We start from the raw sequence: 24,194 nt of genomic DNA on the forward strand, positions 1-24,194 counted from the left end.
ACACCTTTGCCTTGAATGATTTTAGGTTCTAATATAGAATATGACTTTCACTTTGTAGATTAAGGTTTGAATTTGATTATTTATGTGCATATGTGAATTGATGAATTTGTGCACATATTTGAAGATTTTCTTGATCAAATAACTTTTTGATTGTTTTTTTGGTGGGCTTGTGTTTTAAAGAAACGGTAAATTACACTTATCTCATGAGGTTTTTGAAAAATATAGAAACTTTTTTCGATAGTTTTAATAATTACAGAAACTTCTCATATTTTTGCTGATAATATCAAGATTTCCTCACTTCATGAATTTAGCACAAACGATTTTAATTGACTATTCAAAATGACCGTATTACCCCTTTGAATTGAGCGGGAAGATGCAATCTATCAAATCAACCAATAAGCTATTTAAATGAAATTTTTCACTCACCTTTTTTGAAATTTTGCATATATATATATATATATATATTATTAAAGACTCATACATATTTTAACATGATACATTAATAATTTAATATAAGACCCTAATCATAGAGCATTTATTTCACACTATATAACTAATGAAATTTTTTTCAATTTTAATTAATGCATTTATTATTTAACTTTTTTTCTTTTCTTTTTTTACGTTGAAACAAATGGATTAATTTTTTTTCCAGCAATTTGTCATACTTTTTTATTCATATGTAAAAAAAATTATTCATCTCTAAATTGTTAAGATAATATTACAACATTAAATAATAAAAAAGAAAAAACTTAATTTTCATTGATAAAATACTTAAAAAATATATTTTATCACTAATTTGATTTTTTTTTTTAAATTCACACTGAATTGTTATTTTCTCTTAATAGTTGTTTATGGGATATATTATCGCACCTTTACATTAAATACATATTGCTATTTTTGTCCAAATTTTTAGTATTTTTTCAAGGTAATTTATTTCTTTTTTACACCAAAACGACAGTGTATTAACAGAAGCCCCTAGGAGCGAAGCTTTAAAACTGATTAATTCCATATTTGTTTCTCTCTAAAATTAATGTTAAATAACATTCTAATAATTTAATATAAGAGTTATTTCATACTACATAAATAACATAAAATTTATCATTTTAAGTAATACATTTAGTATTTAATTTTTCTTAAAGTTGAAATAAATGCATTAATTTTTTTTCTTGACAATTTGCATTACTTATTTATTCACATGTAAAAAATTATTATTTTATCTTTTCTCAATATTATTCTCAAATTTTAATTTTTATTTTTGGGCCATTAAACTTCTAGTTGATGCATATTTAAAAAAACTTAAATTAATATTTTTTACAGGATTAAAATTTTTTAAAAATAAATATAGAAGTTAAAAAAAAAAAATCTTACCTCCTCTGAGGTTATCAACACCAATTTTAACCTTAAATGCACTAAATTTAATTTACCATATTAAATATATATATGTATATAATTATTATTTATTTTTCATATTTTTTTTCAAAATATAAATGTAATTTCTTGATTATATTTTTTTACACAAGTTTTTGAGCTTTTATAGAAAAAATAAAATAAAATAAAACTATTAATAAAGGTGAGAAATTAATTTTAAGATTTCATGATCCTTCATTTCCTATCAACTAATTTTAACCTATTGTGAAGTGTTTATGTTTTTTTTTTTTTACTTATATATTTATTTTTTAGTTTTTTTAATCATGTAAAAATATTATCCCGTGTTTCTTTAAATATGCATCGAGTAGAAGTTTAATAACCTAAAGATAAAAATTAAAATTTGAGAATAATAGATGATTAAGAAAAGATAAAATAATAAAATATATAGTTTGACAAGCAAGTAAAGTTAAGAGATCCTAATTAATAGCCTCAATGTTGTACAATTCGGCCTTAATCACATCCTCCAACTTACAACTTGCTAGTCCTCAAGCAAGTAATAAAAATAAAATAAAATTAAACAAAATCTAGTTATTTCCTATTTCATGGGGAAACGGTTGCATTTAGCATATGCAACAAGCCTTTAAACCACAAAGTTACCCCAAGTGGACGAGTAAACTCTCGTGAGGGTTTACAGAAATGATATCTATAAACATTAACATATTCATATGTGCCCAACAATTAACCACACTACTCCACCTAACAATCAACTTATGTGCCATTACAGTGTCATATTAAGACATAATGAGTCATTAAAGGCATAGTGGACAAGCATGAAGAAATCTATTGAGTCAAAACCATAATTCAGTTAATAAAAAAGTAAAGTCCCCTGTACTTGTGCATGCTAGTAGACAAATCATTAGTACCCTCGATGTAAAGTGCAATCTCCATATTAGTTAATTGTCCACTATAATAGCCCAGCATAACTCATAATAACACCCAACATATACAGAAAAACTAAATTGTTGCAGTCAAGATTCTCAAAAGGCTTTTTTTTTTTAATTTTATTTTATTTTTTAAATGACGGTGCAATGTCCTGATCCATTAAGCTTTCTAATCAACCCATGTAACAAGCATTGGGCCAATGACTCCTAAACCAGACGGTTTTAGGGCACTAGGTGTGAAGACACCCCTACGGGCTTAATAACTCTAGTTGAAAAGGCTATGAATCTGAACAAGTCATTCTCCTTATTTTCCTTAACTGTGCAATGTCTAAGTCCCTTAAGCTTTCTAATTAACCCATGTAGCAAGTATTCGGCCAATGACTCCCAAACCAGACGGTTTTAGGGCACTAGGTGTAGAGACACCCTTACGGGCTTAATAACTCGAGTTAAAAAGGCTATGAACCCAAACAAGTCAAGTTTTTTTTTTTTGAGAATCTTGGCTCCTCATTTATTCTTTTCTGCAACCCTAGCCATTATCAATGATGTAGACCATGGATTATAATAAAGAGGTCACCGCTATGATAGTGTGTTCATGTGAATTAAGGCATACTCATGACAAGTGTACTAATGCCACAAACACAAATAACTCTCCTAGTGCAAACATCACATGCAAGTATATACCCAATAAACCATTTTCATACAAGTCTACTATGGTCTCCAATTAACATATGCAAATACCATCACCCTACAAGCAACAAGTCACATCAAGTGAAGTAATGCAATCAAGTGAAACAGGTATAAACATGAATTATGAGCCAAATAGAAATGTACAAAAGAAAATACAACCCTCATCCTCCAACTTGAATATGGCATTGTCCTCAATGGAAAAGTAAAGAGAAATGAGAGAAGATTACTAGAGATTGTAGGTGCACATCCATGTAGGCATATAGTAACACACACACTTCGCACACTTTTTTTTTTTGGAAAAGAAGAAATAACTAAAAAGAAAAATAAAAATAAAAGAGACAAAGCAATATATAGGCTGGTACTATTGAGAATCCGGTGGTGGTGGTGGCGGGAAATGCTGGGCAAACAAGGCGTGCATCAAAGATCGCGTCTCAAAGGCTTCATCCTGAACCCGTTGGCCGAGCTGATCAAAACGCTGCTGGCTCGACTCTCGATATGTATAAAAGTAAGTTTGCAGTGATTCAACTGACTGCTAAATGTTGAGCTGGTGGGCGTGTAGCTAGTCGAAGGCTGCCTGAGAATAGTCTCGATGCGCCTGAAAATCCGTGCGTAACCCCATGAGACTCAGGTGGTGATCACGAAGAGTACTGCGAACCTGATCCACAGAGTGCTGAAGCTATAAGTACTCCTCACGAGTTATGGAGAATGGGTCCCCTTGGGGAGGCACAGGGGAGGCAGGATGAGGTGGTTGGTCGTGGACAGGGTCCGAGGCCTCATCAACTGGGGCACCAACATGCTGCGAAATGCGAGATAGGATATGCTGCCATTCCCGCTACTCGAAAGTTGGATAAGCTCGATCAATCTCCTCAGTCGAATCAATGGGGAGGCCGTTCAGCTTGAAAAAACGTTTCTGCAAGTTGGAAAATAGCAGCGGCCAAGTCAGGTTCTGCATAGGTTGAGGCTGAATTGCCTCCCGTAGAAATTTTCGCATATGCATCCAGATGATATGCGCAAGTGGGACTTGATAGCCATGCTGATAACCGTGTAAGGCCCGAACAAACTCCAAGCGGTGCTCAACTTTATGCCCAAGTGGAAGGGCATTCTTATGTATAACGGAGTCAATAAATAACAAGCGGCTAGGCAGCTTGCTCCGGCGCAAGCATGTCAAACTTGTGTCACCGTGGGCTCTCGGGAAGTACTGTTGGATGAAGCTGTGTATGGATTGTTGGTCCTCAACTTCCGGGAAGGGCTGGTATTCCGTCTTGGAGAAGAATGCTAACGCGTCGGCAATTATGGATTCGGTGATGTTGACGAGATGGCCATCAATGGTGGACAATAGTCCTTCCTCGGTGAGTGACTCATACAGGTTCTGGTAGAAGAGTCGTACCAGATGAGGATAAGTGGGCATTGTCACAGTGCAAAGGCCCATCTGTTGTCGGCGTTGGAGTTGCTCAACGGCCCAAGAAGTGGCCAGGTCACGTTGAAAATATGAAATGTTGAACTGCATGAGCTTGTGAAGCGGGCGTGAAGCCCACTTCGGCCGTAGCAAGTCATCCGATGGTGGTGGTGAGGATGGTGGTGACGGTGGTGCCGAGGAGGATAAACCTCTAGCCTTTTTCGAGGCCCGGGTGGATAGCCGGCTACTCATATCCTGCACACACCAAAAGCAAATAGATATAGACCTGTGGAACCAATCATGAGAATAAAGCAAAATATTAAAGCACAAGTCTGCCCACTAATGTACCACATGCAATTCTCATTTTTTTTTTTAACAAAATGAAATAGAATAATATAAACTTACATATTAACATTTTAACAAGCATTGAATTAAACTAAGAAGTAATGCTAAGATAATAGGATACATCTAAACAACTAAATAAATAGATGAAAAATACAATGAATTAGAAAAGCAAGGTATTAGAAAAAAAAATTTTAAACGAAAAGAAATAAATAAATGAATAAAAAATGACATTAAATTAAATTGACTACTGAACAACAGTACAATGTTATTGAAGTAACTAATGACTAAATAAGTAAACTAACAAAACTAAACTATTTGAATAAACTAAACTATCAAGTAAAGAATGAAGTACTAAAATAAAATAACAGAAAAATAAGCAACTAAATAAATAAATAAATCACCTATGAAGTAAACAAAAAAACTAAGCAGGAATTTTATTTTATTTTATTTATTTATTTATCTTTATTTATTTTTAAATAGGGCTATTTTATTTAAGTAACTAATGATTGAATAATTAAAACTATCAAAACAAAATTATTTTCATGAACTAAACTATGGTAAGCAAGCCAAATAATTAAAATAACAAAACAAAACAAAAATAAACTTTTTTTTTTTTGGTACTGGACCACACATGCGCCGGAGATGGCCGCATGTGCGGCAGTCGTCTTCTCGACTACCCAATTTTTTATTTTTATTATTATTATTTTTTTAAGGATGAACCATAAATCATGGTGTGAACAACAAACAAAAATAAAAACTCTACTTATCTACTCCTACACTCACAAATCTACACAAAAAGGAAAAGTTACCTTAAAAGAGTGGAAAAAAAGGGAGAAAGAAGAATGATTTGCTCAAAAAAATGGTGGTCGCCGGAGATTCGACGGACGGAGAAGAAATAGGGCGCCGGCGGTGAGATGGTGGTGAGGAAGAAGGAAAGAGGGGTGAGAGTTGAAGGAAGAAGAGGTTGGTGATGGTGGGGGTATGATGAGTTGGTGGTTTTGTGGTGTTGTGTGAGATGATGAGAGGTAGAGAGAGAGAGTGGTTGGGAAAGTGATAGTCAAAGAGCGTCTAGGTTAGATTTAGTTGAAATCAAATTTGATTTGTTTTGTTTTGTTTTTTTTTTCAAAAAAAAAAAATAAATAAAAAAATAAAAAAATAAATAAAAAATAAAAAATAACAATAAGAAACTGAATGTTTATTTATTTATTTTTTTATGATTAGTTTTTTTTTTTTTGAAAAGAATAAGTTATACTGAAATAGATAAAATAAAAAAATATATATATAAGAAATCTTTTTTTATTTTTATTTTTAATTTATATATATTTTAATTGCAATTTTTTTTTTTTTTTTTGGTTGGAACGTCGTCCCGCACGTGCAGGATTGTGCCACGCACATGTAGACTCACCCCGCATCAAGCCGCGCTTGTGCATATAAAGCAGGCCAAAAACAATTTCAATAGAGTTTTTCCCACACGTGCGGTGTTTCATTTTTTTTTTTTTTTGGGAAAACGACGTTCCGCACGTACGGGGATCAAGCCGCACGTGCGGCTTGGATGCCGCACCACCTCCACCGCACCTGTATATAAAGCAAGCCCGAATTTGTGGAATGTAGTTTTTGCCACATGTGCAGTGGGTTTTGCCGCAAGTGCAGGGATTGTTTTTTTTTTTTTTACCACTATTCCCTCAGCCCAACTTTTACCTTAATTTTACAATCAAAATAAGAGTATCTCTTGCAAACAAATAAAAGTTCAATGAAGGTATAATCGTCACGCAAAAATCATAGGTACTACTTTTCTCCCTAACAGTGTTTGTAACTTTCCCTATTCTCCAACAGGGTGATAGACTAGGTTGATTCGGTATCCAGAATCGAGGAGCATAAAGCTAACTCGACCTATGGGGCTGCCATACAGAGTTCAAGCCGGGGTAGTTTTGAAGCAATCTCCACACCCTTGGGTATTAAACCAGACTTTAGTCTCGGAAAATCCAAACCTTTGTGTTATAGGCTTTACCATTTGAACTCTAGTTTCCACCGTCTCAGTTTGTCTCCTAGGAACTCACTACAAACACAGTTAGGTGGCTATACCAGACTGTCAGATGCCGTTCGGGCATGGCGAGCACCAAAGGAATTACACCTTTACAGGATTTAAAGTCTCCTAGACGCAAATAAAGACAACAAGAACAAAGAAAAATAGAATGGAATAGAAAGTAAAGAAAAGAAAATAAAACATCAATCTCTCAATCATAGTAAAAAGGGTCCATCAAAGCAATGGACTCAATCATATCCCCATTCCCAATCCCCTATATATATGGCTTCAGTCTTTGGCCATTCACTTTGAAAGTGTTGCCATTCTTTGGATCTTGCACCTCAACGACACCGTGAATAAATGCCTCAACAACCACAAAGGGACCATCCCACATTGATCTAAGCTTACCTGGAAAGAGTCTCAATTTGGAGTTAAAAGGCCACACTTTTTGGCCGGGTTCAAAAGATTTTCTATTAATGTGCTTGTCATGGAATTCCTTAGTCCGAGCTTTAAAAATTCTCGAACTCTCATATGCATCATTATAAATTTCCTCCAACTCATTGAGTTGTGTAGACACCCCATTTTTGACCGACCTTAAGACTCAGACGTCATCGATTGAGCGCTCGATGATTGCGCATGTTTGTGCTCGTTCCGAGTTTCTGGAGTTTTCGGCTGAGTGCCTTGCCTCTTGGCCTCTGAACTCTTTGTGTTTTGTCTTTGTTGTTGGATCATGCCTTGTTGACCTTGCCTGGAGGGAAAGAGAGGTCTGTAGACCACTTTTTGTAGTCGTAGACTACTTTTCCCTCTTGTAGGCTAGTTTCCAGTTTCCGGAGCCTTCGGCTAAACGCCTGGTCTCGGAACCTCTTAACGTTCTCCTCTTGGCCTGGTTTTTGGATCATGCCTTGTTGCCTTTGCCTAGAGGGAAACAGAGGTCTGTAGACCACTTTTGTGGCTGTAGACCACCTTTCCCTCTCGTAGACCACTTTTTGTACCCGTAGACTAGTTTTCAAGGCTTCCGGCTGCGTGCCTTGTCCCGCGGACTCTTGTCTTGCATCTTTTTTGGTTTGTTTTTGGCACAAACCTTGTTTTCCTTGCTTGGAGGGTGGAATAAGGGGTGCAGACCAATTTCTCTCCCTGAAGACCACTTTTCTTCCCTGCCAGCCAGTTTTCTGGTCGACTAGCTGGTCTTGGTGGTCTGTGGACCACCAAAAGTGGTCGGCAGCCATTCCACCACCTTCCTTTCTTTGTGTAGACCACTCCTCCCCCTTGCCGACCACTTTCTCTTCCTGCAGACCACTTTTTCTGGTCGGCCGACCAGTGCAAGTAGCTGGTCGACCACTTCAACTGGTTGGCAGCTTTCCTGCACTTTTTGCAGATATTTTCCATGCCAGCTGTGCCAGCTGTGCCAGCTGTTAGGCACAGAAAGCATCCTCCAGTGTATGGAGGGATTGATTCAAGCTTCAAGCTTGTTGAACAAGCTTGATGCATGTTTTTCTATAAAAGGGAGCCTCCTCCCTCCTGTCTCAGGTTGAGAATTTTGCATTGAAGCTATAGATACATCTCTATCTCTATATTTCTTCCTTTGCTCTATATTTGTGCTTGAAAGTGTAGTTTCTTCACACTTTTGCACACAAACACCTAGTGAAACACCATACTCTTGTTGCTGAGGCACCTTGGAGCTGGTTTTGGTGTTTTTGGATTGCTTTTGATCAAAAAAGGTTGCTGGAGTTGCTACTTTGAAGTTGTTCTTCAAGGGTGAGTTTCTAACCCCTTAAACCTTTATTTTTGATTAAGCTTTTGGCCCTATTTGCATGATGTTTTAGGCTTAACTTTCAACTGCAAAAAGTTCTAATTTTAAGTTCTTGAAATGTTTGTTTAAGGTCTCTTTGGTGTTGGGGGTGGTCTACCCCCTTTTGTGCCTTGTTTTGGGCCATCACTTTAGGCCTTTGTGATCACCTTTGTTTGGCCTCTTCATTACTGAATTCTAGAGGAATTTTAGTGGTGAAAAGTGTGTCTTGAGGCCTCAAATAGGTGGGGTCGTCCCCCCTCCTCTTCTCTTATGTGCTTGTGTTGATGGCTCATCAAAGTAGCATGTCTTTCTAGCATGTTTTGGCTCCATCTTAGCACATCTTAGGCATTATTTCAGCATGTTATAGCTCTGTCTAGGGTTGGTTTGATTACCTCTTGCATGCTCCTTGCACTTGTAGTGCAATTCCACAAACCAGCCTAATATGCATCATGCTTTGGACCATTATTTTGGCATAATTTTGGCTCAACTCTAGCAAGATTTTACTCATGATTTACCATGCTTAAGCTCTATTTTATGTTGTTTTGGTCATGCATGCCTTGCTTTGTATAGCCATAATGCATTCTAGTTCATTAGCTTTAAATTCCCAAATCACTAGCATGCATTGCTTGGGCTATTTGCATGATTTGGCATAATTTGTTATTTGATTTCAGAGCATGTTCCACTGCCATATCCTCACATCTTCCACTCTTTCAATGCTTTGGAGGATTGGTGCTTTATGCCTTAAATATGAGCCAATATGTATGCCTTCTTGCCTAAGCTTTTGGGCTGCCATATCAGTGTGTTTTTGGTGTTGTTTTGCCATGATACAACTTTGATTTTTGTTGGTGAAGTCATCTCATGTTTGGTTTTGGTAGGTGTAGTGTAATCCTCCTTATTGGCCTTGCATACTCCATGCTTCATGCCCTTCATGCTAGCATGTGTTAGCTCTACTCCATACATGTTTTAGCATCATTTTGACATGCTCTAAGACTGTTTTGGGTTGTCTTGGCCATATGATTCATGTATTGCATAGCTGTAGTACAATGGGCTTGGCTAGCCTTGTGTGTTCATGCCTCTAGCATGCTTTATTTGTGACATGTCCATGGTTTGGCATCATTTAACATGTTATTTCAGAGCATATAGTATTGCCATGTTCTCACTTCTTTCACACTTTGAGTGCCTTTAAAGGTTATGCATTATTGCCTTGTTTGTGAGCCATTATGTATGCATGCATGCTTACGCTTTTGAGCTCCCATCTCAGCATGTTTTGGCCTTTTTTTTGACCTAATTGAGCTCTATCTATGGTCGGTTCAATCATTTGTGCCATGTATTGCATGCCTCTTGTGTAGTCCCTTTTGGTCGCCTTGTGCCTTAGGCCTTCTTGCATGCTATACTTGTGTTGTTTGAGTGATTTGGCATTATTTCATACATGATTTCAGTGCATATAGCATTGTCACACTTCCATGTTTGTCACTTCTTAATCATGTTTGAGAGTTGTGCTCTTATGCCTAGTTGATGAGCCATCACATGAGCATGTGTTCTTGTCCCTTTTGTGCTTAAGTTTTGGTGTGTTGGCCACTGTTTTGGCATGATTTAGGTCTGTCCATATTTGGTTTAAGTCCATTGAGTATTGTGTTGCATGCCTCTTGTGAGATGCTATTTCCGAGCTTTGATGCCTTAAGCTTCTAGACTTGCCTATGCATTGTTTGCATGGTAGAATATTGTGTATGCCATTCTCACATTAGTAGAAGAGCATGTTGTTTGCATGTTGTTACATTGCATTGTGTTTGCATTTTGTTGCATTGCATGTTGTTTGCATGTGCATGCATTGCATTGTGTTTGCATGCCATCAGCATTGATAGGTTGATCATGCTTATTTTGTGTTGGATGTTAATCCGAACACAAGGAATGTGGCACATTTCGCAGTCAAAGTGATGAAACGTATTGCTTTTCTTGGTCGCCGACCCTCTTGATCAAGCATGATAGAGGCAGAGGCTTTTCTGTATTGTTTGTGCATTCATTGACAGTGACTTGTGCAAACTCGGCTTCTTGGCCATTGTGCATTGCGATGCTCGATTGATGGCCTGAGAGTCGAGAAATGCACTCCCTTGAGCTTAAGAAATGATAGGGAGGGTGGTTATGTACACATATCTTGCAAATACACTGAAGTGCCCCTTCTTGTTCTCTGTTGCAGCAAAATGGAGCTTGGTGGCATTTTCTGGTTGGCAGACCAGTATAAATGGCTAGCCAACCACTTTTTCTGGTTTGTAGCATGTGTAAGTGGTCTATAGGTGGTCTACAACACCATTAAGTGGTTGGCAGCCTTCCTGGAAGCCTCCATGTTGGAGTAGAAGCTACCTGGAGGTTTGTGCAATGTTTTAAGATCAAATGCAAACAGAGGCAAGTTGGGGCATAGCGATAGATTTCCGAACGAGGCGACCGAGCATACATGTACCCCTCGCCCCGAGGACCTTTTTTTACTGCTTTACTTAGCTGCTTTGCTTAGCTAGCTAATGCTTTGGTTTTGTACTTAAGTAGTTAATGCACTTAGCCATTCATTTGTGTTTGTAATTAGTTAACTTGTTAGTTAATTAGTTTCGTTTTGTAATAATTAGTTTAATTAGCTTAGATTAGCTAGTTAGCTTATTATTCGGACCCTCCGTCGAGAGGGTACAACTGTTGTAATAAGTGTGCGTGTGTGTGATACATGTCTTCCAACCCTCATTTCTTTCTCATTTTTACTTAACCGCTTTCGATGGTTAAGTAGTTTAGGGTTAGTTTCAATTAGCATCCTTATGCTATGCATGCGTGCATCATTCATTTGTCTTGCATGCACCGGGCTCGACGCATCATTCAAACTGCATTGTATTTCAATTCCAATTTGAATACATGTTATCAAGTTGCATTCACATGTCATCTTAGAATAGCCGAGCCTATTTTGGTTGCATTTTTGCATGTGTTGCATTAGACATCTTAACATAGCTAGGATCATGCATTGATTACTAACTAGCTTCTATTTTGGCTCAGAGTACACTGTGAGTGTTTAAGCTTTAGCATATTGCATGAGATGTGTATGCTGCCATGATAGCATGCTTACCATGAGGCTAACTGCTTAATTGTTTAAACTACGTGAATACCTGTGGATGAAGGTTTGATTGCCTGAATTGGAACAACTCGATGATTGTGAGTTTTAAGCCCACTTGAAGTGGCAAAATCATGTTTTAAGCCCACTTGAGGGTAGCAAATCCGCGTCTTAGCCTACTTGCAAGTAGCAATTTCAAACCACTTTAAAAAACAAACATGAGTTGCTTTGTTCCAATCCGCGTGATTGAGTCTATACTTGTATGCTGTGCGCATCACATAGTAAGCTAGCTAATAAATTAGAATAAGAACACATGTATTTTCAAAAACAACATATCATGTTAGTAGAGGTCGATCCTTTGATCGGGCGAGCGGAGGTGCTCATTTCAGGACCTTCCCCTCTCGTACCCAAGTTCCTGAGCCGAGGCAACTTTGGAGATGACGGACACGTGGCCTTAGGCACGAGTCAAGGTTTTCTAAATTTCCCCAAAACAAAATATTTTGGTGGCGACTCTGAAATCTGGAAAAGTAGTCCATGTTTGGTGCTTTTTGATTCAAAATCTGATTTTCCAAAATGATTTGCCGGATTTGGACTCTTTGGTGATTTATTAGTCTTACGTTGAGCTTTGTGAGATTAGATTTAGAACAATGTCAGGAGTCCGAACTGTAGTAGCTAGAACACGAATTCGCACCCTTACGCGTGGAGCGGAGTTCAGGCGGTCTACAAGTTGCAATTTTCGGTTGAGCCCAACTGCGGCCATATCGAAGTTAAACTTCTTTATGGCCCACAATGCTCGGTGCTCAAGTTCAACCGAGAGATGGCAAGCTTTTCCAAACACCGCCCTGTATGATGACATCCCAATAGGTGTCTTATAAGCAGTGCGGTAGGCCCATAATGCATCAATCAAACGTTGTGACCAATCTTTCCTATCTGGCCTCACTATTTTCTCTATTATGTGCTTTACCTCCTTATTTGAGACTTCCACTTGGCCACTAGTTTGATGGTGGTATGGAGTGCCAACCTTATGAGTGATAGAGTATTTCTTGACTATTGACTCAAAGAACTTGTTACAAAAATGCGTATCCTGATCATTTATTATGGCTCTAGGAAACCCAAAACGACTAAAGATGTTTTCATGCAAAAATTTGATTACAACTCTATAATCGTTTGTTTGGGTAGCTATCGCCTCCACCCACTTAGACACATAATCCACTGCCAAGAGAATATACTCAAACCCGAACGACGACGGGAAAGGTCTCATAAAATCAATCCCCTAAACATCAAAGATCTCTACCACAAGAATAGGGGACATTGGCATCATGTCACGCCGAGATATCAAACCCATATGCTGACAGCGCAAACAAGTTTTACAAAATTGATGGCCGTCTTTAAAAAATGTGGGCCAATAAAACTTGCTTTGTAAAATTGTGGCGGCCGTTTTATGCCCACTAAAATGACCACCACATGCAGAAGAATGACAAAAAGTAAGAATGCTATGCACCTCACTCTCCGACACACACCGTCGGATCACTTGGTCGGAGCAATATTTAAACAACTCTGGATCCTCCCAAAAATAATACCTGACCTGCGAAAAAAATTGATCTTTGTCTTGCTTAGACCAATTTTGAGGAATTTGCCCAATGGCCAAGTAATTCACAATATGTGCAAACCACGGGGGGCTCGCTCGTGACTACATTCTTAGATCCTTTCTAATCTTGGATCTCTAGGTCAAATTCCTGAAGCAACAAAATCCATCTAATTAACATAGGTTTGGTCTCTTTCTTTGATAGTAAATAACACAAAGCGGCATGATCAGTGAAGACTATGACCTTGGAGCCTAGGAGATAAAACCGGAATTTATCTAAAGCAAAGACCACAGCTAGCAACTCTTTCTCGGTAGTAGAATAATTCAATTGTGCATCCGAGAGAGTGCGACTAGCATAATATATAGCATATAGTGCGCTATTGACTCTTTGATCCAACACAGCCCCAACAGCATAATCTAAGGCATCACACATGATTTCACAAGGAAGCGACCAATCCGGTGATTTCAAGATTAGGGTGATGGTAAGGGCCATTCTCAGTGTTTCAAAAGCCTTCAAGCATGCCTCATCAAAGATAAAAGGCGTGTCCTTGACAAGTAAACTACACAAAGGACGTGATATTTTACTAAAGTCTTTGATGAACCTACGATAAAAACCTACATGCCCTAGGAAAGACCTAATTTGACGCATGGAATTGGGTGGAGGAAGGCCTGCAATGAGGTCAATCTTAGCCTTGTCTACCTCTATACTTGAGGGGACACAATGTGTCCCAACACTATACCCGCATGAACCATAAAATGGCTCTTTTCCCAACTCAAAATTAGGTTTTCCTCAGTACATCGTTCCAACACTCTAGTCAAGTTCCTAAGGCATTCCCTAAAAGACGGTCCAAACATCAAAAAATTATCCCTAAAAACCTCTAAGAATTTATCTACCATATTGGAGAAAATGGCCATCATACCCCGTTGAAAAGTCGCCGGTGCATTACATAGCCCAAAGGGCATGCGCCTGTAAGCAAAAGTGCCAAAAGGGCAAGTGAATGTGGTCTTTTCCTGGTTAGCGGGGTACACCGGGACTTGATTATACCCCAAGTAGCCATCAAGAAAACAATAGAAACCTTGCCCTGATAACCACTCTAGGATCTGGTCAATAAAAGGTAAGGGAAAATGATCCTTCCTAGTCATGAAATTAAGTCTCCTATAATCAATGCACACGCGCCACCTAGTAGTGGTTCGTGTGGGGACTAACTCTCCTCTCTCATTCTCAACAACAGTGATGCCCGATTTCTTGGGCACCACTTGTATGGGACTCACCCACTTGCAATCCGAGATGGGGTATATAATACCCGCATCCAACAATTTTAATACGTCCTTTTTCACCACCTCTTTTATATTGGGATTAAGCCTCCGTTGCATTTCACGAGAAGGTTTGGTGTCCTCCTCTAGGTGTATATAATGCATGCACACGGAGGGATCTATCCCTTTCAAATCAGCCACCGACCACCCTATAGCACTCCGATGTGCCACGAGAACACTCATTAACTGACTCTCCTGCTCTGTAGTCAAGTCAGATGCAATGATGACTGGTAAAGTATCCTAGGGCCCTAAAAATGTATACTTGAGTGTGGCCGGGAGTGGCTTCAACTCAAGTGTAGGTGGTGTGACCAAAGATGGTATGGCGAGCATTCTTGACAGAGAAGGAAGTGACTCAAATCAGGCTTTGCACGGAGGAAAATCCGGTGTGGAAGAAGTATTAAGCAGGGCATTCACCTCCTTAACCGACCCGTCCATATCAAAATTTTCAAATCCAAAATGAGCTAGACATGCCTCTAGAGGGTGCTTTACAAGAATGGAGGGCAAAGCCTCCTCCACAATCCCATCCACAAATATGCACTCCTCTCTTTCATGGGGTTGTTGGGATACTTGGAAAACATTAAGTTTCACTTGCATGTTACCAAATGAAACTTCCATAACCCCGGTACGATAGTTAATGCATGCATTGGCCGTAGCTAAGAAAGGTCGACCTAAGATTGTTGGGATTTGTTTCCTTGAACTGGCTACCGGTTCCATATCTAACACCAAAAAGTCAATAGGAAAGTAAAACCTATCAACCTTTACTAGCACATCCTCAATCATGCCACGTGGCACTTTGAGGGACCTGTCAGCCAACTGGAGAGTAACAGTAGTGGGCTTCAACTTGCCGAGCCCAAATTCTTCGTACACAGAGTACGGTAACAAATTGACACTAGCCCTAAATCTAATAAGGCCCTATCAATGAAATGGTCCCCTATAATGCAATCAATGGTTAGGGCACCTAGGTCTTTAAGCTTAGGGGGTGTCACATTTAACAAGATGGAGCTTACTTGCCCTGTGAGTAAGACCTTTTGGGACACGTGTGTCCTAGATTTACGCTTTTGCGTACAAAGGTCCTTCAGAAATTTAGCATAGGAGGGTAGTTGCTTAATTGCCTCCAACAGGGGGAGGTTGATTTTCACTTGTTTAAAAACCTCCATCATCGCTTCCATGGATGCCGCCTTTCTATTAAAAGGGAACGGTGTATCAAGGCATTGGGGAAAGGGTGCCTTAGGCACATATGGTGCCTTAGGCTCAAGTGAAGTGTTAGAGACTAAATCATCCCTCTTAGGTGTTTCTTCCTCACCCTTGCTCTCATTGGGTGTACCAATGTGGTCACCCTTCTTAGCCCTAGTTGCACCAGACGCAACTGGCTAAGGCTCTAACTCTCTCCCACTTCTCAAAGTAATCATCGCTTGCACCTGCTCATGGTGCTTTCCATTCCCACCCGAATTCTCTGCCCCATATTATATCTTAGGGTAGGCCACAGTCTGACTCGGTAATTTTCCTTCCTCCCTCCTATTCATGTTGTTAGCCATTTGAGCTAATTGGGCCTCTAGCTTGGCAATAGAGTGAGTATGGAAGTGAACTATCGGTGCTAACCCTTTAAGTTCTGAGAGAACTTCCAACACTTGAGTCCCAAAGGCAGAGTTATCCTAAGGAGTAGGCGGGGGTTATGGTTGCCCGTACGGTTGTGGGGGTCGATAAGGTTGCGGTGGTCGGTAAGATGATTGGTTGGCAAAATTATTAAAATTTTGCTTTGGTGGTAGTGGATTGTAAGAAGTGCCTTGTGAAGGGGGTCACCATGAAAAATTAGGATGATTTCTCCATCTCGGATTGTATATGTTGGAGTATGGGTCATTACCCGGGTTAGAGAATCCTTGAGCCACATTTACATGCTCTTGGACTAACTCTGGAAATTGTGATGCCGAAGGGCACTCACTCAAGTCATGAGCAGGACTCGCACAAATAACTCATGCCTCGTGAAATTGAGGCTGATCATGTTGTGTAGGGGCATGTCCTGCAACTAATAATTTGTCCATTTTGTCGAACAATGCCTCTACTTGTTGGGCTAACTCTAGGTTTTGCCCGACCTCATAAATGCCCACTCTCTTCGGGGCTCCAACTACTGGTTGCTGGACTTGCCGAGCTGCAGAGGCATGGTGAAGGGAATTATTACTTTGGTTCTCAAACAATTGCCATGCCTCGGCATCATTTTTGGACATGAATATCCCATCACAAGAGGAATCCACTATTTGGCGGTAAGGCTCAGTTAAGCCATAGTAAAAGGTCTACACAAGTTGCCAATCAAGCACTTGGTGGTGGGGACACTATTGGAGAAGGTCACAAAGTCTTTCCCACGGCTCATGAAATTGCTCGTCATCGATTTGAGCAAAATTGGTGAAGGCTCGTCTAAGTTGGTTGGTTTTACCGATGGGAAAGTGCTTCTCCTAGAACCGTTGCTGTAATTGGTCCCAAGTTGTGATTGAATTAGCAGATAAGGAGTTCAGCCAATGTTTGGCTTTGTCCTTTAATAAGAATGGAAACAATCGCAACATTAAGGTCTCATTTGTGAAATTTTTGTAGAGCAAATTTACAAAAACTCATTCAAATGTTTATAAGGATCATCATGAGCTAGTCCATGGAATGATGGGAGCATTTGTATGGTTTTGGACTTAATCTCATAATGAGCAGCAGTGGCATGGGGTAATTGGATGCATGATGGTGATGTATATGCAGTGGGTGTGAAATAACTCTTAGGGGTCCGGTTAGGCCCATTCGGGACATTTGGATTTTCCATCTCTAATGGCTCAATGTATGGATATGAATATTCAAGCCTAGGAGCACGGGCAGAGGCTCTAAGTTTCCTAAGAGTCCTTTCTAGTTCAAGGTCCAAACTCCATAATTCAGGGTGACAAGAACGGCGCCTGTGCATACACTACTCACTCAGACACACTAAGTTCCGACTCTGTGTACTAAGTATGAAAGCAAAATACCAAAGGGATAAACACTCACAGCGATTTAACGAAAACACTTTACTCGTCTTGCGGTGCTTGACGTGTAGACGTTGTCTCCAACCTCTAATCGAGCTTTGTCTTTCTTCTTAGCCCTTTGGCGCGTTGCTTGCAAGTATTTGCTTCTGTTTTTTTTTTTTTTTTTGTTAGCACTTTGGTGATGCAGTATTTTTGTTTAAAAACTTGGCTGCACTTCGCTTGCACTCTAGTGGTGGTTCCAATTGCAAATACTCCGCACACTTAGTAACATGAAACCATAAAATCCTAAACTAAAAATTAAAATAAGAATATAATTTCAAATTAATTAATTTCGCTAGAAGTACCCAGCAACGGCGTCAAAATTTGATAGGTCGTTACACACACCAAAAATGAACACTAAACTATACAAAATTCTTTTAGAATAATGGCAAGTCTAGGTATCGATCCACAAGGACAATTGTGAAATTAGACTAATTTAATCGCTAAATTCCTAAATTAATTTTGATTAAAAAGATTGAGAGATTTTATGACTAAAAAGAAATTAAATAAAATTAAGAAATTAAATTGACAATTAAAAATTAGGGTTTGAGATATTAATTTTTGGGAAAAATCCTATGGCAATGAGTTCACCGCTAGCTATGTAAATAGGGTTTCAAATCGAAATCAATTATGTTACGGTTCGAACGGAATAATGCTTCGCAACTACAAGTTCAAAACATTTAACAAGAAAATCATCACGTTCAATGTACGGGTACGAACCATCTAAAGTAGTACGAATTGTTCACTCTAAACTAGGGTAGCGACACGACTCGTCCCTCGTAGTACGGTTCGTCTCATACCTTGAATGTGAAAGAATAGAAAACTATTATATGAAAAACATTCAACAATCACAGAAAGCCGAATACTTGAAGAAATGATAGAAAATATATTTATAAACTTCTAAAACACCATACAATTGTTCAAACCTTTACATAATTAAAAATCAAAAAGAAAACCTAATTACATGGCTAGGGTTTCATCAAAACCCTAGAAAAGAATAACTTAGCCACTCATGGAGGAGTGGGAAGAGGTGGAAGAGATGGGAGAGATGGAAACCCCCGTGGAAGTTGTCTTGAAAGCTTGAGAATCTTTCTTTCCTCCAAACCCTAGCCTCTCTTCTTCGAATTAATTTCAGAACCCTAATCCAGCCTCTTTCTTGCCTCTTTATAATTCTGCTGCCTTTCAAACAGGTTTAAAACATCGGGCCTGTTTTCCAAGAAAAGTCAACGCACGTACGGGAAAGTCAACGCACGTGCGGCAAGTTGTGTTCTCTCCAAATTCTATATTTTTGCCCATTTTATGCTCCGAGTATTTACAACCTGATTGACATTAAACATACATAAAATATATAGTTTGACAAGCAAGTAAAGTTAAGAGATCCTAATTAACGGCCTCAATGTTGTACAATTCGGCCTTAATCACATCCTCCAACTTACAACTTGCTAGTCCTCAAGCAAGTAATAAAAATAAAATAAAATTAAACAAAATCTAACTATTTCCTCTTTCATAGGAAAACAGTTGCATTTAGCATATGCAACAAGCTTTTAAACCACAAAGTTACCCCAGGTGGACGAGTAAAGTCTCGTGAGGGTTTACAGAAATGATACTCACAAACATTAACATATTCATATATGCCCAACAATTAAACACACTGCTCCACCTAACAATCAACTTATGTGCCACTACAGTGTGATATTAAGACATAATGAGTCATTAAAGGCACAGTGGACAAACATGAAGGAATCTATTGAGTCAAAGCCACAATTCAGTTAATACAAAAGTAAAGTCCCCTGTACTTGTACATGCTAGTAGACAAATCATCAGTACCCTCGGTGTAAAGTGCAATCTCCATATTACTTAACTATCCACTATAATAGCCCAGTGTAACTCATAATAACACCCAACATATACAGAAAAACTAAACTGTTGCAGCCAAGATTCTCAAAAGTTTTTTATGTTTTATATTTTTTATTTTTTAAATGACGGTGCAATGTCCTGATCCATTAAGCTTTCTAATCAACCCATGTAGCAAGCATTGAGCCAATGACTCCCAAACCAGACAGTTTTAGGGCACTATGTATGAAAACACCCCTACGGGCTTAATAACTCAAGTTGAAAAGGCTACGAATCCGAACAAGTTATTCTCCTTATTTTTCCTTAACTGAGCAATGTCTAAGTCTCTTAAGCTTTCTAATTAACCCATGTATCAAGTATTGGGCCAATGACTACCAAACCAAATGGTTTTAGGGCACTAGGTGTAGAGACACCGCTACGGGCTTAATAACTCGAGTTAAAAAGGCTATGAATCCAAACAAGTCAAGTGTTTTTTTTTTTTTTTTTTTAAGAATCTTGGCTCCTCATTTATTCTTTTCTGCAACCCTAGCCATTATCAATGATGTAGACCAGGGATTATAATAAAGAGGTCACTGCCATGAAAGTGTGTTCATGTGAATTAAGGCATACTCATGACAAGTGTACTAATACCACAAACACAAACAACTCTCCCAGTGCAAACATCACATGCAAGTATCTACCCAATAAACCCTTTTCATACAAGTCTACTATGCTCTCCAATTAACATATGCAAATACCATCACCCTACTAGCAACAAGTCACATCAAGTGAAGTAATGCAATCAAGTGAAACATGTATAAGCATGAATTATAAGCCAAACAGAAATGCACAAAAGAAAATACAACCCTCATCCCCCAACTTGAATATGACATTGTCCTCAATGGAAAAGAAAAGAGAAATGAGAGAAGATTACCAGAGATTGTAGGTGCACCTCCAGGTAGGCATATAGTAACACACACACACGCTTCAGACACTTTTTTTTTTTAAAAGAAGAAATAACTAAAAGAAAAATAAAAATAAAAGAGACAAAGCAATATATAGGCTGGTACTACTGAGAATCCGATGGCGGTGGTGGCAGGAAATGCTAGGCAAACAATGCATGCATCAAAGATAGCGTCTCAAAGGCTTTATCTTGAACCCATTGGCCGAGCTGATCAAAACCCTGCTGGCTCGACTCTCGATATGTATAAAAGTCAGTTTGCAGTGATGCAACTGACTACTAAATATCGAGTTAATGGGCATGTAGCTAGTCGAAGGCTGCCTGAGAATAGTCTCGATGCGCCTGAAAATCCGTGCGTAACCCCATGAGACTCTGGTGGTGATCACGGAGAGTACTATGGACCTGATCCACAAAGTGATGAAGCTGTAAGTACTCCTTGCGAGTCATGGAGAATGGGTCCCCTTGGGGAGGCACAAGGGAGGCAGGATGAGGTGGTTGGTCGTGGACAGGGTCCGGGGCCTTGTCAACCGGGGCACTAACCTACTGCGGAATACGAGATAGGCTATGCTGCCATTCCCGCTGCCCAAAAGTTAGATAAGCTCGATCAATCTCGTTAGTCGAATCAATGGAGAGGCCGTTCAGCTCGAAGACAAGTGTCAGCAAGTTGGCAAATGGCAACGGCCAAGTCAGGTTTTGCATAGGTTGAGGCCAAACTGCCTCCCGTAGAAATTTCCGCATATGCATCCAGATGATGTGCGCAAGCGGGACCTGATAGCCATGCTGATAACTGTGTAAGACCCGAACAAACTCCAAGCGGCGCTCAGCTTGATGTTCCAAGTGGAAGGGCATTCTTATATATAGCGTAGTCAATGAATAATAAGTGGCTAGGCAACTTGCTCCAGCGCAAGAATGTGAAACTTGTGTCATCACGGGCCCCCGGAAAGTACTGTTAGATGTGGCTGTGTATGGATTGTTGGTCCTCAACTTTCGGGAAGGGCTGGTATTTCGTCTTGGAGAAGAACACTAACGCGTCGGCAATCATGGATTTGGTGATGTTGACGAGATGGTCATCAATGGTGGACAACAGTCCTTCCTCAGTGAGTGACTCATACAAGTTCTGGTAGAAGAGCCGTACCAGACGAGGATAAGTGGGCGTTGTCACAGTGCAAAGACCCATCTGTTGTCGGAGTTGGAGTTGCTCAACGGCCCAAGAAGTGGCCAGGTCATGCTGAAAATATAAAATGTTGAGCTGTGTGAGCTTGTGACGCGGGCGTGAAGCCCACTCCAACCGTGGCAAGTCATTCGATGGTGGTGGTGAGGATGGTGGTGACAGTGGCGGCGGTGGCGTCGAGGAGGATAAACCTCTAGCCTTTTTGGAGGCCCGGGTGGATAGTTGGCTACTCATATCCTGCACACACCAAAAGCAAATGGACACAAACTCGTGGAACCAATCATGAGAATAAAGAAAAATATTAAAGCACAAGTCTGCCCACTAATGTACCACATGCAATTCTCATTTTTTTTTTAAACAAAATGAAATGGAATAATATAAACTTACATATTAACATTTTAACAAGTATTGAATTAAACTAAGAAGTAATACTAAGATAATAGAATAGATCTAAACAACTAAATAAATAGATGGAAAATACAATGAATTAGAAAAGCTAGGCATTAGATTTTTTAATTTTTTTAACCGAAAAGAAATAAATAAATGAATAAAAAATGGCATTAAATTAAATTAACTACTGAACAACAGTACAATTTTATTGAAGTAACTAATGACTAAATAATTAAACTAACAGAACTAAACTATTTGAATAAACGAAACTATCAAGTAAAGAATGAAGTAATAAAATCAAATAACAAAAAAATAAGCAACTAAATAAATAAATAAATCACCTATAAAGTAAACAAAAAAACTAGGGAGAGTTACTAATAAATCCCGTAATGTGAAATGTTGGTGCAATTAGTCCTTAGATATTTTTATTACTCTGTTTGGTCCTGCGGTATGCGTATCTTCCTGAAATGCCCTCGTTTCTTGGGTTATGTGTGAAGACGTTTTGTGTGAATTTGTGGCGTGGGGTTTGATTGGGTGTCACGGCGGCAAAAGCCCTATAGTAGTTTTTCTTTTGTTGTAGCTGTATGACGGTGTGTAGTCATACCCGTTCAACCCGGCCCATACTAAACGGCCCGCATGTTATGTTAGGCAAACCCCCAAATCAAGCAAATAGTGTCGCGTAATCCCTAGTTTTTTGGTGTTACCGTTTTAGTGTTACTGGATTTGGGGGATTGTGTGGAATTGGGTGGGGTTGTGGATATTGATTTGGGATTCCCAGGAATACGGTAGGGTTTCGAGTGAGATTGTCCATAACTTTTTTCGAAATTGTGTGTTGGAGGCGCAATGTGTTGTAGGGTTTGGACGCTGTGAACATAGACGTGTGGGATGAACATCGACGGTGGCAATGGCGTACAGTCGTAAGTTTTTTTTTGTTTTTGGTGGTATTGTTGTTATGTTTTGTTTTTTGTTTCGAAAGTTGTTGAAGGGTGGGTCTGTATGTTTGGTTTTGGGGGGGACATTTGTTTGGGTGTGTGGTCTATCACTCTATGTGACATGGGGGTTATGTTGGTTTCGATTTGTATTGTTTTTGTTTGTCGGCATGTATGTATGTGACTTGGCTATTGTGTGTGCAATAATGTGTCGGGTTTTTGGGAGAATCAAAAGTGTGTGGGTGGCACATGTTTGGTCCCCACATTAATGACCTGAACGTGTACATTTGTAGTGTTTTTTAATGAATTGGACGTTCGTCCTGTGTGTGACATGCTCACATATGTTTGGTATTGCAAGTAGTACATATATTCATTTTTGTAAAAATTTGTATGGGGTTGTTTGTAGTGATAGACGATGGTGTTGTAAAAGTCTGATGATGTAAACAATCTGTAGTGGGGAAGGGGTAATGATGTTGTAATTTATGTGTTTAGTTTGGTTTGAATAGTTTTTGTTGTGTTACATGATTTTGTAGTATATGTTATGTGAAAGTCTGATGATGTAAACACTGACTGGGTGTTGTTGTGTGAAATAGATAATGTTGTGCGATTGAGGAGCCCGTGGACTAGGTCGGTCGAGCGTAAACGTTTAGAGGATTCAAATGTGGCATCGTCGTCGAGGCTTAGTGTGAAGTTGCAGGGGCGTGTTTTGTTTAAACAGCCGCAAAGAGTTGGTCAGAATATACGGTCGCCTCGGAAACCAACGCATCATATAAATTTTTGGTCCAATATAGCAGGTGTAATTAAGGTTGTTTCCAAGTTGGGGTTGAGTGAAAGACACTTCCGGCAGCTGAGGCGAACACCGTTTTGGCTAATGTTTGAAGCCATTATTATCAACAAACCAGACTTCAATGAATACAGGAAATGTGACGATCTGGTGGTTAAAATTTTAAGGATGTTTAAGCTGCGTGACAACATGTTCTATGTTGGTGGTTGTCTTGTTAAAGTTTGCAAAGCTGACGTTAGGTTGGTTTTCGGGCTGCAATGTGGTGTCCAGCATTTGGACCTAACGCCAGGCACATGCCCTGCATCTGATTTCATGCAGCGACATTGTAATGGCGTAGGGCGGATAACAACGAGTCTGATTAAAAGTTTACTTGATGATGCGGTGAAAGGTAATTCGAAGCACGATGAGGAGGACACTGCTAAGCTCATGTGTTTATATGTGTGCGTGAAGTTATTTTTCTTAATGTTTGGGAAGACAATCAGTTGGGTGTTTGTTCGGTACATGGACAACTTGGACACTGTCTCAAATTATGACTGGACGACGACAATATTAAACACGCTGATGGGG

Source organism: Camellia sinensis, chromosome 8, assembly GCF_055761805.1.
Source record: "Camellia sinensis isolate YWXY chromosome 8, ASM5576180v1, whole genome shotgun sequence".
In the NCBI taxonomy this organism is placed as follows: Eukaryota; Viridiplantae; Streptophyta; class Magnoliopsida; order Ericales; family Theaceae; genus Camellia; species Camellia sinensis.